The sequence below is a fragment of the Pinus tabuliformis genome, chromosome 1_1 (assembly GCF_031772625.1).
Source record: "Pinus tabuliformis cultivar Carrire ecotype Pingquan chromosome 1_1, CPIR1, whole genome shotgun sequence".
In the NCBI taxonomy this organism is placed as follows: Eukaryota; Viridiplantae; Streptophyta; class Pinopsida; order Pinales; family Pinaceae; genus Pinus; species Pinus tabuliformis.
This window is the reverse complement of record NC_142297.1, coordinates 297,821,295-297,840,111: the sequence shown is the minus strand read 5'-3', so window position 1 is coordinate 297,840,111 and position 18,817 is coordinate 297,821,295.

The following is an 18,817-nucleotide window of genomic DNA, read 5'->3' as shown; positions in this document are numbered from 1 at the left end:
GATAAGAAAGAACTCAACCAACCAACCATGGTTGTAAGTCTTAGTTGTGTTGAGGAAACCTCTAACATGCATCGTAAACCCAAATACCCTTGCAGGCTTTCTAAGGGTGACCACTTCCTTGTCAATTGTCCTGGTATTCCAAAGGTCTTGGAAGTATGGTCAGAAAAATCTCATCAACTTTCCATTGTTCCATCAACCAGTGATAGTCAGGTTCCTAGGAAAAAGGGTAAAGTTAGGTTTCCTTGTAAGTTATGCAAACAGAGTCATCAAACTCACATTTTCCCTCACATGGATGAAGCCTCAAAATTGTTGGAAAACATACTGTTCCACAGCAAGAATTTCCAACTGGTTACCGTAGACTTTCTCCCAACCTACCGTCAACTAACGGAGTGATTGATCTAATTTCAAGTGCAGTCGATCCCACTCTTCCATTTGAGAGTGAAACTCATACCACTCAGGTTGATGATCCATTAGTTGATCATGTGGTCGTTTCAATTTCACATTCGGTTGATCCCACTCTCCCTTTAGAGACTGAACTTCATACTGCTCAGGTTCTTCTTGTTACATCATATTCTTCTACGCCGGGGGCATTTCACTTGTTTCTACAGAACCCCCTCCAAGTACTGAGGTCTTTTCCTTTGATTGGAATAGACTAACAGAACCTCGTCTTCCTTCCTCCATCCCTTTCCGAATCATTGTCAAGGCTGGTGGTGGGGACATACACCGCACACAGGTAGATGAAGGTGCTTCTGTTAGTATTTTATCCTCAACTGCTTGGAAAGCTTTGGGTTCCCCTCAGGTTGTGCCTATTACGCAGAATTTGAAAGCTTTTAACAAAACCATTAGTGAACCTTTAGGGATCCTTCCTAAGTTTTCTATTACCTTGGAAGGTAAAACTGTGTATATTGATCTTATGGTAGTTCGAGGTCCCTTGGATTTCAATTTACTCCTTGGGCGCGACTATGTTTATGCAATGAAAGCTGTCGCATCGACACTCTTTCGCGTGATGTCTTTCCCTCACAATGGAAATATTGTGACTGTAGACCAGCTTTCATTCCCTAGTCTTGTTTCAACTACCAATAATATGACACCCCTAAATGTTCCTAGTTCTAAAGTGGTATCTACCGTGCCATGGGTTAATTATGTGGCAACTGGTCCCATGTTTTCAGTTACCGATGTAAGTTAGCCTCTCATTGTTTTCTCATCTTCCTTTGATTTAGATCCAGTAATTGACATGGAAAACTCTATGGGATTACTTGAACACGATGTTATTATCCCTTTTGAGTCCCTTGACATATCTTCCTTCCAGAGAACTATTCTTTCTTCTGATGAAGACCTCTTGGAAGCCAAGATCAAGGTGTGTCCATTGACATGTCTTTCTTCCAGTTGGAAGCCATGATCAAGATGTCTCAAGGAAAGTTCTTTTACTGTGTCAACCTCGTTAAAAAATGAATCAGTGAGTGTGACGATAGTTTTTTCCTGTATCAACCTCGTTAAAAAATGAAACAGGGTGTTGCGAGGATAGTTTTTTCTTGTCTCAACCTTGTTAAAAAATGAAATTGGATGTCTCGAGGAAAGTTCCTTTTACTGTGTCGACCTCGTTAAAAAATGAATTAGTGAGTATGAGGATAGTTCTTTTCCTGTGTCAACCTCGTTAAAAAATGAATCAGTTGGTTCGAGGAAAGTTCCTTTTACTGTGTCGACCTCGTTAAAAAAAAAAGAATCGGTATGTATGAGGACAGTTCTTTTCCTGTGTCAACCTCGCTAAAAAATGAATCAGTTGGTCAGAGGATAGTTCCTGTTACTGAGTCAACCTTGTTAAAAAATGAATCAGGTATGAGGACAGTTCTTTTCCTGTGTCAACCTCATTAAAAAAAATGAATCAATAGGTTATATAGGTAGATTGTAGAGAGTAGACTTGAGCATAGTTCCTTGTCTTGTGTCAAGCTCGTTAAAAAATGAATCAAGGATTTTAGAGCATAGTTCCTTGTCTTGTGTCAAGCTCGTTAAAAAATGAATCAAGGATTTTAGAGCATAGTTCCTTGTTAGGTAGATTGTAGAGAGTAGTTATGAGCATAGTTCTTTGTCTTGTGTCAAGCTCATTAAAAAATGAAACAAGGAGTCATGAGCATAGTTCCTTCTCTTGTGTCAAGCTCGTTTAAAAAATGAAACAAGGGTTTTGAGGATAGTTCTTTTCCTATGTCAACCTCATAAAAAAATGAAACATCTCCCTTTTCGAGTCGAGTCTTTCCAAGATCTGGAAAGTAAACCTTCATTCCATCCACCTCGTTGAATGCAATGAAGCTTGGGGGGCATGTACCTCGTTTTACGTCGTTATGCTGGGGGCATGCGAACTTAAAACAAGCATAGTTTTTCATTTCAAGCTTGTGTAAACATGAAATCGAATCAAGCATAGTTTTTCATTTCAAGCTTGTGCAAACATGAAACCGAATCCAAGCAGAGTTCTTTATGGTTCAAGCTTGTGTAAAAAAAAACCCATACCCATTTTACATCTCGTGATTGCCATATTTATCCACTAAATTCTATTAGATGAGCCTTGGTTGTTTTCATTCCATCGCCATATGCTTTCACTTGGTTGTTTACCCTTCGTGAGGGACCGCATCTATGAGTGGTTTTATTAGCCAGCCTCTTAACCATTACATGTTTTGAGCAGTTCCTCCATTGCCGGAACTGGTTGCTACCCTTTATACCACTCGTTCCTCTAGGACGAGTCCTCTTTAAGCTATTTTCTGACTCGTAAAATATGAAAAGATTGACGCGTTTTTCCTTTTTAAACTCGCTAAAATGGAATTAAAACGACGGTCCACTTACAGCTCTTTTTCTGACCGCATAAACATGAAAAGATTGTCGGACTTTTGTCGTTTCAAGTTCAATATTCGTAATAAAATGACATGTCTTTGATCGCTTTTTTACTTTTTTCGGATCAGAGACACTAATTATGAAAAGTACTCCTTGACCATAATGGTCAAGCGGTTCTCTCAAGTATTATTTTATACTTTTTCGGGCTTGGGAGACACAAATTTACGAAAAAGGACAACCATGGAGTTTTCTTAAGTTTTTTCAGACTCCCTAAAATTGAAAAACACCAAGTTTCTCCTATAATGGACTCGTTAAAATTTAACAGTAAAGGACCTGTTCAATTACAAACAGGAACGGACCACTCCTTCTTAGGGTTCGAATTTAAACTATGTTGGACTCATCCGAAGGAAGAGCTTATAATCAAGCAAATGTTATCCTCCTCAAGCCTGTCAAAAATAAAGAGGTACTTGCCAGAAATGGTGGGGGAAAAGAGAGAAAAATGAACCGGTTTGCCATACTTTGTGTCTCAGAAAAAACATTTAACCACTCTTGAACATGACACTTTTTGTTCACTTGGGTTGGGAAATCCTTTGCCTAACAGTTAATCAAACCATATTGAAAGTCTTCAACCGATTTCTGGGTATTAGCTTTGGATCAATTGTCACCAAACCATCTGCAGTGTCGTTATGTGTTCAAGAGGTCAGTGCAAATAAACCATTCATCTGCGAAATATCTGTCATCCATCTTGACCATCCCTGAGTCAGTCCTTGCAACTATATTTCTTCAAACTTGATTTATGATTTCGTGTTGTGGGCTTGCCTACAACGGATCGCTTTCTATCGACTTCAGCTCATTATCTAGAAAGATGATCTAGAAATCGTCAGTACCTTGGGATCTGCATGCCTCAATGGCAGGTTTCTCGCCTTCGATGATAGGTTTCATCATTGACCTTCGATCAAAGGATTCCGTGACATGTTCAACATCAACACATCTATTCACATTTCATGGATTGTACTGAGTACTTTGAGAGCCATTGACATTAACGGTGGTTTCTCTCACACTTGTTAACAGTTTACATCATTGACTGGTAATCAAGTGGTTTCTACCATGTTCGACTTTGACACATTCATTCACATGGATAGAATCGTACTATTTCAGGAAGTAGAAATCAAGACCCTAGATCTAGTTTCCACCATCCAAGCTGCGAGGAATTTTGTATTCATTATACAATAGACTATTTATAAATAGATGGTTGCGTCCATACTGTGTCTACATGAGTCTATAATTGTGATGTATTACAAGATCATTCCTATATCAGAGCAATTTAGTTAGTTTTTTAGTCAGTTTTGATCTGAGTGGGAATGCCTACCTCAGCGATGATATGATCTCATATATATATTTTGCATTGAATGTTTTTACAGGTTCTAACCAAGCTCTCCACAAGATGATCCTCGAAATGATAAAGTACTTCACTCTTCTTAGATGATAAATGAAATCCTCATCTACTACAAACTTCGCACTTTAGGGGGCAATCTGTTACACAAAATATTGTCACCATGACTATTTGCAGTTAGTATGGGTCTATCATCACTCATACTGTCCTCCTTTGCAAGTTTCAAACCTCAGCTCTTCATGTCGAGCTTTAAAAATGAGAGAATGTCCTTGAAAATCAATAAAGCTCTGGTTCTGCACTTTCTCTTAGCATTACCTGCGGCCCCGCACCACTTGGTCATGTTACCTGCAGACCTGCCCGCTCTGTCTCTAAAGGAGTGGGTGCAGACCCCTATGAAAGTAAAAAAGGTGTAATTTTATTCTTAAAAACTCAATTTGGGTTAATTATGGATGCTTCTAGAAGGAATCTTGACGTGGATGGTTCGCTCCTAGGTGGTTCATGCATCCCATAACTAAAGGAGCTAATCCCTTGATGAGAGGAGCTTATCCCTTTGAAGGAGGGCTTTATCCCTTTGAAGGTGGACCTAGTAACTTCCCTCCATTGCACTATAAATTAAGGCATTGGGCTGGTTGCTATGGAGGTAGAAAGCTGAACATTTTTTAGGGTAAATGTTGTTGGAATTGAGACTTCCTAGTTAAGCTTGAGAGGAGAGATTACATACCATTTGGCTTCATTGGGAAGAGAGTGAAACTTGTCAAAGTAGAGGAGATTCTTGCTGGACCCTGGGAGGAGCTTGTACAACATCAAGGCACCAAGGTTGTAAAGTTCTTCTTTGATTAAAGTTAATACAATCAGATTCATTTTTCTCAATAAATTGTCTTCTATGGTTTATTTCATGAATTCTTTGATCATCATGATAAATATGGTTTATTATATTGGCTATGCAGGTGCTATTTGATGTGTGTGCCTGTTTGTGTTTGCAGATTCTTTACAAAGGAGCTCATTTGGATCAACGGAGCGTGGCTTCCACAAACTAGCATTGGACCCAAGGTAGGCCTAAAACATCTACTAGCCTTTATTTATAAAGTGCATATTTAGAGAGAGATAGAATTTGTTTGGTTTGCTTGTCGCTAGATATCATTAGATATTAGGGAGGTCGGTCTTGTCCGCAAGAACGACTTAACCGACCGACAGTTAGCTATGTAGAAAGTGAAGTGAATGAGGGAAGTTAATTAAATGCCTTTGATTTTCATTTTCGTGCTTGATTGTGCATTTATCAATAGAATTTTCTTGATGGAGAAGATAATAAACATGCTCTTGTCTAATCAATCACCATACTTCTGCAACCTTTTTACTACTTACCCATCTACTCATCCTACCATTTTTACTTCTCTTTATTAGGGTGCACTTAAGTTCGAAAACCCTTAAAAAAACATTTTTCTTTTCTTTTACAATGGTATTCTAACTAAGTCTAACCTTATTACATCCAAGGGCTTAGATTAAACTGTTGAGCTCCTTTTATTTACTCTACCTATCTAATTATCGGCCAAGATTGAATAGTTTCGTCAGATTTTATTGTCTATCTATAACATGAAATTCAAATCATGGAATAACCAAGATGAAACCATTTGATTACCATGGATTGTGGCATGAATAACAAGCTGCACACAATCATTATTATGCATAAAAAGTAAATAGATGTGGCAATTTGACTTGCACAGTTTCATGGTCTTTTTGTTTTTGGGGTTCATATTCATTCATTTTTTGACCTTCGCTTATTCTTTTTGTCCTTTTATTTATCTTTTAGGACATACCCTCTTTACATTTTTTAATTTTTATAATATGGAAAACATTTGTAGAAAGAAAAGGTATGTACATATTACAGGTTTAATCTCAGTCATTCAAAAATGATGACTCCTTTTGGTATAGGAAACTAACAGTGGCTCCACTTGGGGATTTCATTTCCTTGTGAAATGTCAAGAACACTGTCAACTAGTAGCCTAATCCACTGGGCCAACCCCACATATGTATATGCTCTTTTTTATAATCTTTGTGACTGAAAATTTTGAACTGAAATCATAGCCTTTTCTGCAAACTGAAATATGATCTACGCTCAGAATATTGAGCTTATTTTCACTCATCTACCTACTCTAGTCTAATAAAATGATTGCCATATCAAGTAATAACAAATTTCCAATGCAAATAGTCAAGTAAATGGATACTTAACAGAATTTTTCATTCTACTTTTCTAGGTAGAAAAGTAAATTCAAAAAATGACATGTTAACTTTTCCATTAGATCTAATAGCTCCATTGATCAACTTGGCAAATTCTTCTTCTACTGATGACTACAATAAATTGACCAATGGATAATGGTAATCCTTCCATATAAGATCTTCTGGATGATTTGTAATAGGAAAACAAACCTCATTCCAAACTGCTACTTGATTTAAGTGATTGGCCAATTTTTTCTCCTCCTTGTTATCCACTATAACCAAGTGCTCCAAATGCTCTTGATCTTCATCAAATAAATCAACCATATCATATACAACAGGGAAGTCCTTATCATTATCTTTGTCATGTAGAAGATTGCAAGGGAGTTCCAAACTCTCATTAATTTCAGATGAAAGATCATGATCTATCAAAGTATGTTCTCTTATTTTATTTACATCCAAGGAGAGAAAATTTGGGAGATGGTTTTCATCAAATAAATTTGACTGGTCTTTAATTTCTTAAGAAACCACTACTTGTTGAAGATGCTCTTGTGGATCAATACTTTTAAGCTCTACCATCTCTATCTCCAGATCACCGGTCTGTTGTTGATTTTCACTATTGTCCTCTACTTGAGCCAGTTCAGGGAGCTAAATTTCTTCTTTACGCTAATCAGTTTGTTGTGCTACAAGAATTGTTTCCTGTGGGGAAACTTCATGGACCTCTAAACAACATACATCATCTTTTTCTTCCTGAGGAGAAGATAATTCAAGCAAGGCTTATACTTTTTGAAAAGTATTTTCTTCTAAAGCCTCTAATATTTCATAATCCATGAACTGATCATCATTGTAGTAATCTTCAAGATATTGAATAAAACTTTCAAAATTGTCACAACAGTTTTGAATTAACAATAGAGATGAATAAATTTCCTTGTATTTGTCATGAAATATAGTATGAAAATGCTTTAAAGAACATATGCTAGAGGTTGGTAAATTTTCATATCAAGATCTAGCTTTTTCCTCTAAAGTTTCCATAAATATTTTCATAAGACAATCTTCATGGTATTTAACTTTGAACTTTCGGATGTGCATATGAAACCTTAATAAATTTAAAGCAACATCATTTCCTATTTCTCCTTTAAACAATGGAAGATTCTTTGACCAGTCAACATTGGGCATAGGATTTGGAAAACCTGGAACCTTTGACCTGTCCAAAGGAGCATACCTACGTTGTATTCTCGAATTCATCTTGAAAACACTCAATGCTAGAATGGAGTCACGATAGGCTCTCAACAACGCTGGATTCTTTTACCAGTGTAGTCTTGATTATTTGAGGCTTCTTGATTGGAAAATGATTATCACAAGAATCAGAACAGTGATGCTGAAATGCGTAAGGAGATTTTATATTTATAATTTTCAAAGGAAAATAATTAAAAACTAATTTAATATCTTCTCTAAAATACTATATACATTGAAAAAATTTCTTGATGGAAAGAACATAATGTCATGGATAACAATCCAAGCTAAAATCTTGATCTTTTCACATAGTTCTTTCATGTTCATCCTCTAGTGGAGTCTTGGTTGTGAAATTGATTTTGGAGTCACCAGATGGATGATTTTAACCTTTTTGTGTCTGATCACTATCCACCATCATAGATCAGATCTAAACCTATAAAATATTTCTGGAGAAAATGTTAGTCATCCCTGGTGGTGTCGCCACTATGTTATCACTCAGAATTTTCTCAAGGTTAAATAAAGAAATTTCCGACGTAACCACTAACCAATATTTTAGACTTAGGATCTATCCAACCTAATTCCAGAGAGGACTCTCTCTTTATAATTTAACTTTGTTTTTAGATAAGATTTTAGGCTAGTTCTTAGAGCTTATGTGTTATAGAAATATTTGGGCACTGCAACCCCAAACTCATATGTCCATAAACTAAGGGCTCTTTAGTCCCTAAAAGTGTTGTTTCATACCGTAAAGGATCATGGTCAACTGATTACATCATTTCCCAGAAGTTCCACCTGAAAAGCCACTCAGAACTAGCCAAAACTGGACCATACTGACTGCTCCATGGTCAAGGTGTGATGTATACTGACTGCCAAACTAGCCAAGTGCAATGCATATTGAAATGGCCCTCTGTGGGGTGTAATGAGCAAGAATAGACAAATTGCAGAGACAGTTTGCTAAGTCGATGATCATGGAATCTTCCAGAAACTTCTCTTGTGACACTTGCCTCTCTGAATTTGCCCAGTGATGAGTAAGAGATCAAAGAAATCTCCAAGTGGAACCAAGAACTATCAGTGGAATGACACTAATCAAAAACCCAGAGCTGACTCACACCCTTGCAAGACATCTATAAATGGACCCCTCAACTGAGAGATCTAGAGGTTGGAATTTTGTATTTTGCAAGGAAGTGTTGTTGGTTTATCTGTGAGAAGAGACATTGCATTGTTGGGTGCTTTGTTTATTCATGAGGTGAAAAGGGCTTCTAAACTGGGAGGATGATGCTGGATCAGACAACTGGGTTGTAATCCTCTCTTTCACTACTATTAATAAATTTCTTTGATTTTTCCTCCATATAATCGTGCGTTTGTGAATCTTATTGTTTATGAATGCAATTGTGTGGTCAATGTGTTTCTGATTCTGCATTGTTTATGATGTTTTATATGGAGATGCTTTGATGATTTGTTGTTACTTTGACTCTACAGGTACTCTTTGAAGTAGGACAAGTAGGAGAGGAGTGGAAAATTCTATCAAGGGAGAGAGAAATCAAGCAAGGATCCAAGTGAGAGATCGAGGTTGGTCCTCTTTTCTTCCCTCTAATCTATCACACCTAAAGGAACTCTAGAAAGGATTTCATTGTTTGTTTCTAGGATAGCTACCCATCTTAGTGGGACTAGAAGTTTGAATCGACACTAGTTTCCCTGAAACAAAATTGGCAACTTCGCTGGGGATCAAATAGTTTGTTTTTCTTGTTTATTGTTTGCTTTATAAACTACAGATGGAGCCTAAAGTTAGCTAGCTAGCCTTCAAAATTCCTTTGTTGTACAATTTCGAAGTAGATGAATGTTGCTTCAGTCAATCTCCAGGTTGGTTTATCAACTGAACATATGACTTACAAAGCATTCTAGGTGCCCTTGTGGTAGCTCAAAACCTCATAAGATCTTACCCCTATACTTTGTTATTACTGTCCATCATTACTCAGCCTAAATCACCGAACTTAGCTGCAAATTTTGAGCAAAAACCAAGCTTAGTTTGACTCCCTAGTCCATCGCACTGTCTGTAACTGTGAAATATGGATGCATCGCACCTCCCGTGTGTTGTAGGTGAGATGCATCCCTGTTTCCCTGTGTTGCAGGTGCGATGATTGAGTGATATTGTTTTTCTCTCCGAGAGGTGGTTTTTTTCTCCTTGTTTTCAGCTCTATTTAGTAGTTTTGTTGTTCATGATCAATATCTTCTTGCTGGAACCTTCTTCCTTCACATTTTCAGCCTCTATCAGTTAGGAATTGTAAATGTTTTTGTGTATTTGTGAATTATTTATAGTCTTCCTTTGTCGAAAGTAGCTTAATCGAATTGTTGTTTTGGATGCAAGTGTCGTAATTCTCAAAAGAAGAGTGTCATAAAGTCTTCCTCTTCTAGATAGTCGATTGTACTTTTGTCATTGTGTTTGATTTGAATCATTAGTATTTGAAGTGTCGAAAAAAATTTTAAATTCGAAATCGAAAAGTGTCGTCTTAGTCTTCCTTTTGTTTTGAGAAGAAACTGTTAGAAATGTCGCTTTGAAATAAAATAGTTCAGATCTATACTTAACTTTCCTTTTTGGCATTCACACATTAAGGAAGCAGAAAACAAATACATGCATGTGCATTTTCATTTTGACTACATATGAAATTTGATTTAGGAAAGTGCATTTAGTGTGTGCTTTATGCTCTCTGCTGAAAGGAAAATCATTATCTTCTTTGCTTTGTAGCTAGGATTTTCATTGCTAAAAGAACATAAATGATTGTTTATCATTTTATATTGCATATTTAAGAATTTCACATCTACATCACGTCGTGAACCTTGAAAGACAAACTTCTAAGCAAGATCAACTCTAAAATAAATCTCAATGAACATAAAGATTCTTTGGAACCTAACACAACACATCTAGAAGTCTAGGCTAGAGACGTGTTCCGGCGTCATAAAACCTAGTAACTATCGTTTTCATCCAAGGTTGGGTGATTCCTCTTCTTTGATACGACAAGTTCTAGTACGGACTTGTGCTCCCCGTACCGTCGAGTATATATTGGGAGACCACAATAGGCTGATATCCTTTATCCTTAGGAAGCCATGTCTATCACCCTATTGATTGCAATGAACTGAACAAAACATTTGGGAAGATTTACTGTTGTACATAAGTCGTTGGTAATTTCTCTATCATTTATCACCAAGGTGTATTTTTCAATTTTGCAATCGGTTTGGTAATCCCTCTATCCAGATTTCCAGAGTAGTCACTTTCGTTCGTTTTCTACTCCTTAAAAGAAAAGGTCCATCTGAGCACTTGTCACTTCAGGCTCATTAAAAATCGAAGGCGACTAGAGTCACCTTTAGCTTTTTCTCGACTCTTAAAAATTGAAAAAGAAAGTTGCATCAAAGTGTCTTAAAATTCATTTAAATCAGAATAACTTTATCCCCTTTAATTTTGAGTTGATCAAGTAATCCACAATCGTGGAAGAAAGTCAATCAAAACCCAATCGTTTGTGGAGACTAGCGAGTCAACCATCTTTGACTTTGGAAACGAAACCATCCTGAGAAAAATGGTCTCATTTAACTGAGTCCAATTCACCTGATTTATTTGAAACTTGTGTTTCAACATCGTTAGAGACTACAGTTACTCCAATTATCTCTGGTACATCTACCTTTACAGAAAAATTTCCGCAGTTACAAGAGGACATTAGAACTGATCCTAGCGTAATGGTAGAAACCTCTATTCCTGAAGTAGCTCCACCTAGGACTGATCCAAAAACTGAAGTTCAATTGCCTGAACATCTGGAAGTTGAGTTCCAGGATTCAGAAGGTGTCACCCCTCCAGTATCTGTTACTGCAGAAGCTACACTTTCTTCGGCTCCAGAAATATTTTACGGACTTGGCAGTCTACCTCTTCCACCTAGATTAATTGTCATAGAAGAAATAGTAGAGGATATTCTACCCAGTACTCCAATGCATTTTGGAACTGGTATCCACTTATATCCTTCTACTACAGAAGTTAGTTCTTTTAATCATCCTTCATCAAAAGTTCCTATCGAATCGCTAGGAAATATTTTGGATAGAATAAATATGTCTGAGCAACCATCAACATCTAGGACTGTGTCAACTAACACAACTATGGTGAAGCTTCCTACTGCCATTCCTACAATGTTTTCTGGTATACCATCTGTCCCGACTAGTTATCAACAAGAAGCCGGAGTCCACTCAGGGACTGTTTTGACGACATGGTCTCTTCCTATTCCTTCATCAGGGATCTCATATGGTATTTCTTATGTTGAAACTCAACAAGTTGATCCAATGTGTCTTCAAAGGCCAATCTACCCTTTAAGCACTGGATTGCCACCATATGGGGGGCAGTATGCCTTTTCATTGTTCCCTCCTAGAGAACAACCATATGGGAGTTTACAACAAAATTCAGGTCAAATCGGAATTACATCCAGCGGTTGGGTACCAATACCGCCTCAACAACCAAGGGTTGCATATTCAATGCAACCAGTCCAACCTGTGTCGAATATTACCACTAAACCTGCTATTATGACTGTAACACAAGTACAAGCGCTACTTGTTGTGTGTCAACCTCAAGTCTCTCAGGTTGAAATTCAATAGCCTCTCATCTCCGCGATTCAATCACAACCTCAAGTTAGTGCCTCCTTACCTGGAATGACTCAGGCTCAAACAGGTACTATCACTCTCCATCTTGGTCAATCATCTAGTACTGGACAACAGCAAATGGTCCAACAACCATGGTTGGTGCAGTATCAACAACCACAATTCTAGCAATCATACCAAGGACTTGAGCAACAAGGCTTTGTAAGTAACGGGCAATCGCATTTCCAAAATGGTTATAAACAACCATACTATAATGGTTAGGCCCATCAACCTTATCAAAGTTACCAGCATCAGATATATTATGCTGGTACACAAAGACCTACTGCTCAAGCGATTCCATCTTATCTTTGGTATGCTTCGCCTAACCTGAATCAATAGTTGCCTTTTGTAGCAACTCTAGAATTACCAGAACTTAATCGACTAATGAATGATCCAGTTGCGTATGCCCCTTGGTGGCCTGCGATTCCTCATAAGATTCCCTCTGATATTCCTAAATTCAATGGAAATCCAGGTGAAGATCCATCGAATCATGTAATGACATTCCATTTGTGGTGTTCATCCAACACCCTGAATGATGATTCAATTAGGCTTCGCCTTTTTCAACGAACACTAATTGGTCCAACAACAAAATGGTATATTGAATTGCCTAGAGCTTCATTTGATAACTTTAGCACCCTTGCCACTACCTTTTTAACCCATTTTTAGTTACCAATAAGGTACAAAACAGGGATAGAACTCCTTACCAACTTGATCATATTCATGAGTGGCAGCATCGTCGAAGAATGGTAAAGACGTATGTTCCTGGTCAGCTTTTAGCTGAATGGTTTATAAAGTCGTTATTAACCTTTATTATAGAGGATGTGGCTAAGGGAGGAGTTGTCATTGAAGAGCAAGTCATTACTCGTGCACAATATTTAGAATTGATTTATACTCAGTCTGGCATGCTCTATGACAAAATTCTTGAGGCTCCTAGACTGGAATTTTCAATTCCTCCCCTCCTAAATCAAACAAGGACTCTCATGCCGGCAATGTCATGATCGGTACAACAAGCACAAAAACCGCAAAGGCTACATCTAAAAAATATTGTATGGTTTCTAGTAAAAAAGCAGATGAAGAACCTCTCACCTCAGAGGTTAATGCCATGTCAACTGACAAAGGCGAAAATCCTAAGCAACCAGGGGGCAAGAAGAAAGGGACAAACGAAAAGAAGAAATAGGAAGATTTGGCTGCTGAGAAATCTTCTGGAAACCCTACTAGAAAGAAGAAACCTAATCAGCCATGTTTCATATGTGATGAGGACCATTACACAAGAGATTGTCCACATCGAGTTGAGGTCACAAAGTTTTTCAAAAAGACTTCAAATACCTCAATGCTATTGACTGATCCATTTCCAAACCCAGAAACTAATCTGGTTGCTAGTGATCGTGCTTCCCCATCCCAAGTGCTTATGCTATCCATCTCAAAATAGCAAAATGATTCTTTGATATCAACAACGAATAAATATTATGGAAATCCATAGTCGTTAAATAGCAAGGCTACCGATCAACCCAGTAGTTCGACAACAACTTCGCTAGAAGTTGTTCCACCAATCACTCCTGAATTAACAATAAAACTGCCTAAGGGAGTAGTACATAAATCGAAATTTAATCCTTGTGCTCGAGCAACACATAATTATAATATAGTTGAGGATCTGGCCCAATTGCCATCCACTATGTCGACATTTGAAGTACTGCAAAATTGCCCCTCCCAAAAACAGGCTTTGTTATTAGCGATAGGTGGGATTGATCAAGCGGATTCCAATCTAGTTGTCTTTAATCATAAAGGATACGAACCTCATTTACCAGCACAACTCACTTTCCTCATACATGTAAAAGCCCTCAAGAAAATTGTTCATCGAACAGTCATTGATGAGGGAGCATCTACCTGTATTATGTCAATGAGTTGCTGGAAAAATTTAGGCTCTCCACCCTTGTCACGATCATCAATGACATTAAAAGCGTTGGATGGAAGAACATACACGCCATATGGGATATTAAGTAACTTGCAAATTGAACTGGGGGACAAGACAGTAGAAATTGAAGTCGAGGTCATTGATGGAAACCTTGACTACAATATCCTACTGGGCAGGCCCTAGATTTATGCTATGGCTGTGGTTGTGTCAAAATATTTTAGAAAGATTGCATTCCCCTTTCAAGGCAGAATTACAATCATTGACCAACTAACCTTCCTCCCCAACAATTCCAATGTTACTGGAAGCATTCCATTGATCCATGGAAGCTCTCAATCACTTCAAAATATCGGAGTAGGTCTACCAAAAGAGCCTTCCTTAATGGGTACTTTTACCCTTCCGCCTCCGAGTAATCTGGAGGATATGGCCATAGTGGAAACCTGCCACATGATATCTTCTACATCGTCAAAGATTAAGAAGAATTCCGAACATTTTTTTAGCATGGATCATCGCCAATTGTTACCCCCAAGCCCTGTAGAATTGTTGTAGCAATCAATATACTGGGCATGGGCGGCAAACCCAAATTAACGCTCGGCAAGAGTTTGGATAGATAGGTCTCTGGAGTATGGTACCTCTTCTGATCCTTGGTCTCATGTACATTCTACAGACGAAGGAATCATTCAGTCAATGATGATAGGAGAGGCACCATGGGAAGATCACCACCATCGTTCCCGACCTCAAGATAACAACGAGGATTATTCTAGTGACCTTAATCATCCTTCAGTTTTTTATTTTCTATCAAATACTGTAAATACGGTGGATTCAGAGCAAAATCTATCCAATATTGAAGAAACTATCGCCATTAATAGCTTGACCAAACTGAATGTTGTAGAGAATATACATGTTGGAAAATCTTGTTCTCCTTTAGAACTGGAAATATACTGCGCTCTCTTTGACGAATTCAGAGATGTCTTTGCTTGGTCATATGAAGAAATGCCAGGCATTGACTCGAGCATCGTTGAACATGAAATCAAGATGTATCCAGATGTCAAACCAGTATGATAACGGCTTCGACCAGTTCATTTACCCTGTTCCTCTCACTGATTGGTTATCGAATATTGTTCCTGTGATGAAAAAGCAAGGAACGATTAGAGTGTGCATCGATTACAGGGATGTAAATCAAGCTTGTCCAAAGGACAACTATCCTACACCCTTCATCGACCAAATAATTGATGAATGTGCCGGATTCGAAGTCTTTTCATTTATGTATGGATTTTCCGGATACAATCAAATCAATCTCTGCCCACAGGACCAGTTGAAGACTGCATTTCTATGTCCATGGGGCACATTCACGTACCATAAACTACCTTTCGGTTTGAAGAACACAGGGGCAACATTTCAGAGGGCAATGAACTACGCCTTCCACGACATTAAACACATCATTCAACCATATCTCAACGATTTACCAGCTCATTCGTGAAAGCAGACTAATCATCCGTAGCATTTGAGAGCTATATTTCTAAGTTGCCGACACTACAAGATATGACTCAATCCACACAAGTGTATGTTTTGTGTTGGTTCTGGTCGGTTACTTGGTTTCGTAGTTTCTAAGAATGAAATTCGACTCGACCCATGTAAGGTTCAGGAAATCATCAACATGCCTCCACCTTCAAATTTGCTTCAGATTCAGAAACTCCAAGGGAAAGCAAACTTTCTAAGGAGGTTCATTCCAAATTACGCCAAACTTGCTAAAGGTTATACACGTCTTTTGAAAAAATAAGTACCCTTCAACTGGGATCAGGTTGCGCAAGCTTCCTTTGATGCTTTGAAAAGTTCCCTAGTAAAAGCATCATGAGTATATGCTCCTGACTATCAAAAAGACTTTAAATTGTACCTCACTATTACAGATACAACCATGGCAATGGTTTTAGTACAAGAAGACAATGGAATAGAACATCCTGTGTATTATATAAGCTGCAACTTAAATGATACGGAAAATAAGTACTCTTATGTTGAAAAGCTGGCTTTGGCAGCTGTTCAAGCAGTACAAAGATTTCGACACTATATACACTTTCGCAAAACTACCATCTTGTCAGATTGCAACCCTATGACCTACAGCCTGTCGCATCAATTGCTAGGGGGCAAGTATTCAAAATGGATAGCCATTTTGCAGGAGTTTGATTTGGAATTCACCAAATCCAAATCAAAGAAATCTATAGTCTTCGCGGAGTTACTTTGTGACCTCCCATCATCATCCAACGATTTAACATCTAAAGCATCAATCGTGGATGAAACTTTGCTTCTGATATCATCAACCGACCCGTGGTACGGAGATATACTAATATATCTCCAAACCAAAACCTTTAGGCCTAACACCTCTCACTCGGAATAGCGACGTACTCGATATCAAGCAAAAGCCTACATGATCGTCGGTGATACACTTTACCGTCGTGGAGTGGATACAATTCTGCGAAGGTGCCTCACGCATGAGGAGGCCAAGAAAGTCCTAAATAACTGTCATTCAGGCACATGTGGGGGGCATCTTTCTGGTTACGCTACTGCACAAAAAATCTTACGAACTGGTTACTTCTACCCTACTATCTTCAAAGATTGCATAACTGTAGTTAGAAGTTGCCATGCTTGTCAAATTTTCGATCGCAAAACCAGATTACCACCTGCACCAATGGATCTAGTAGTTGTTGTTGGGCCATTTGCCAATTAGGGCATATATTTCATGACATGTAACCCCACCTCGACCAGGGAGCATGGGTGTATCATAGTTGTTGTCGACTATTTTACAAAATGGGCTGAGGCGATGCTTAAATTAAACAACAGCGGTGAAACAACTGCTCTTTTTTGTTTCAATCATGTAGTCTCTAGGTTCAGTGTTCCACAGGCTATAGTCACAGATCATGGATTGCATTTTTCGCAATCACATGATGGTTGAATTAACTGCCAAATTAGGACTATCCCACGATACTTCTACTCCATATTATCCGCAGGCTAACAGACGGGTTGAAGCGATCAACAAAGTCCTTAAGTGCATGCTACAGAGAATGATTGGAGTCCACAAATGGGATTGGCATTTAATCCTATACTCAGCTCTATGGGCATATAATGTTGAAAATAATACTGAGAGGGGGGGTGAATCAGTATTATCAGATTCTTTTTCAATTAATACAAAGATGCTAATGAAACTTGCGTATACCTTCCAGACTTATAATTTTAATTTATTCTTCAGATGTCGATCATTAATCAGTGTGTTAGAACCATATAATAGTAAGCAGGAACAGAAAAGAAGAGCAGACAGTCACACAAAAGGACACCAGATATAAGGTGGAAACCCAATGTGGGTGAAAACCACCTGGTGCAATATGTCTTTATCTTCTTTCAATTAGAAACTTCTTTTTACAATGATTCTGTACTGGTGCAGTCTTATACCAGCATGCAGGCTTCAACCTGCAGAAGGCTACAACCTTCTCTCGTTCTCGAGACTCTTCTGGAAGGGAGATACAACCCCCTTAGCTCTTGTACTAGCTGAGGTACTAGTACGTAGGTGCTGACCTATAGAAGTCTTCTCTTTTCTTCCAGGGACCACGTTTCATAAATTTTCAAACTGGATCCATGAATATCAATCAAACATCAAATAGATCTACAATCAACCAACTTCCTTGCACAAATACTGAATCAATAACTTCTCAAAACATAGTACCAGTAACCAGACACTAATTCAGAACCCTGAACACTGCAGTAATAGACAAAAGCAGCTAAAACATATTTCAAGAAAAGTCTGCAACTTCACCAATACAAACCTGTGTACGTATGTAGTATTCATTTCCTTAACCCGCGAGTATCTGCACCTTCGCTGTGTCGAGCCTGCGGGTATCTGCACATGCGCTGTGTCAACCCTATGTATATTCGCGCCTGCACTGTGTGGAGTCTACTGGTGCCCGTGCTTGCGCTGTGTCGAGCATGTGGGTATCCGCACCTGCGCTGTGTCGAGCCTGCGGCTATGGATAATTTATCAAACTTCAATTATACTCCAGATTATCAAATTTACAGATCCGATCACGTGCCAAAGAGATCTCGACCCATTAGTAGATCCATCTTGTAATGCTCAGGTTTCTCCTTGATTCAGGTCCAGCTATAACTCACCAATATTTCAAATCACCAATATTTCAGATCTTGCTCTTCTCAAGATATTCAACACTTTAGTCATCCCAGCCAAATGATCTCCTTTCCTTTTTATAGTCTAGACCTTTCTCAAACCATGGTCCAAAGCCATAGAGATCCAATACTTGGGTTCAATACTTTAGATGCAAAACCATGGACCAAAACCATAGGTTCAAAAATGTCGGACTAAATACCATGGACCAACCTTAAGATTTCCCATGTGCGCTCTTTTCTCTGCATGAAGGTGCCTGAACTTTACATATGCACTTTTTTTTCGGTACACCTACATATATGTCCGCATCTTTTGTTCGGCGCACCTACGTATGTCTGCGGAATTGTGAACAGGAACCTACGGGTATCTCATTTTCTACTATTTTGAGAGCCTAAACTTGTGATCTGCTATTTGAGTTAGT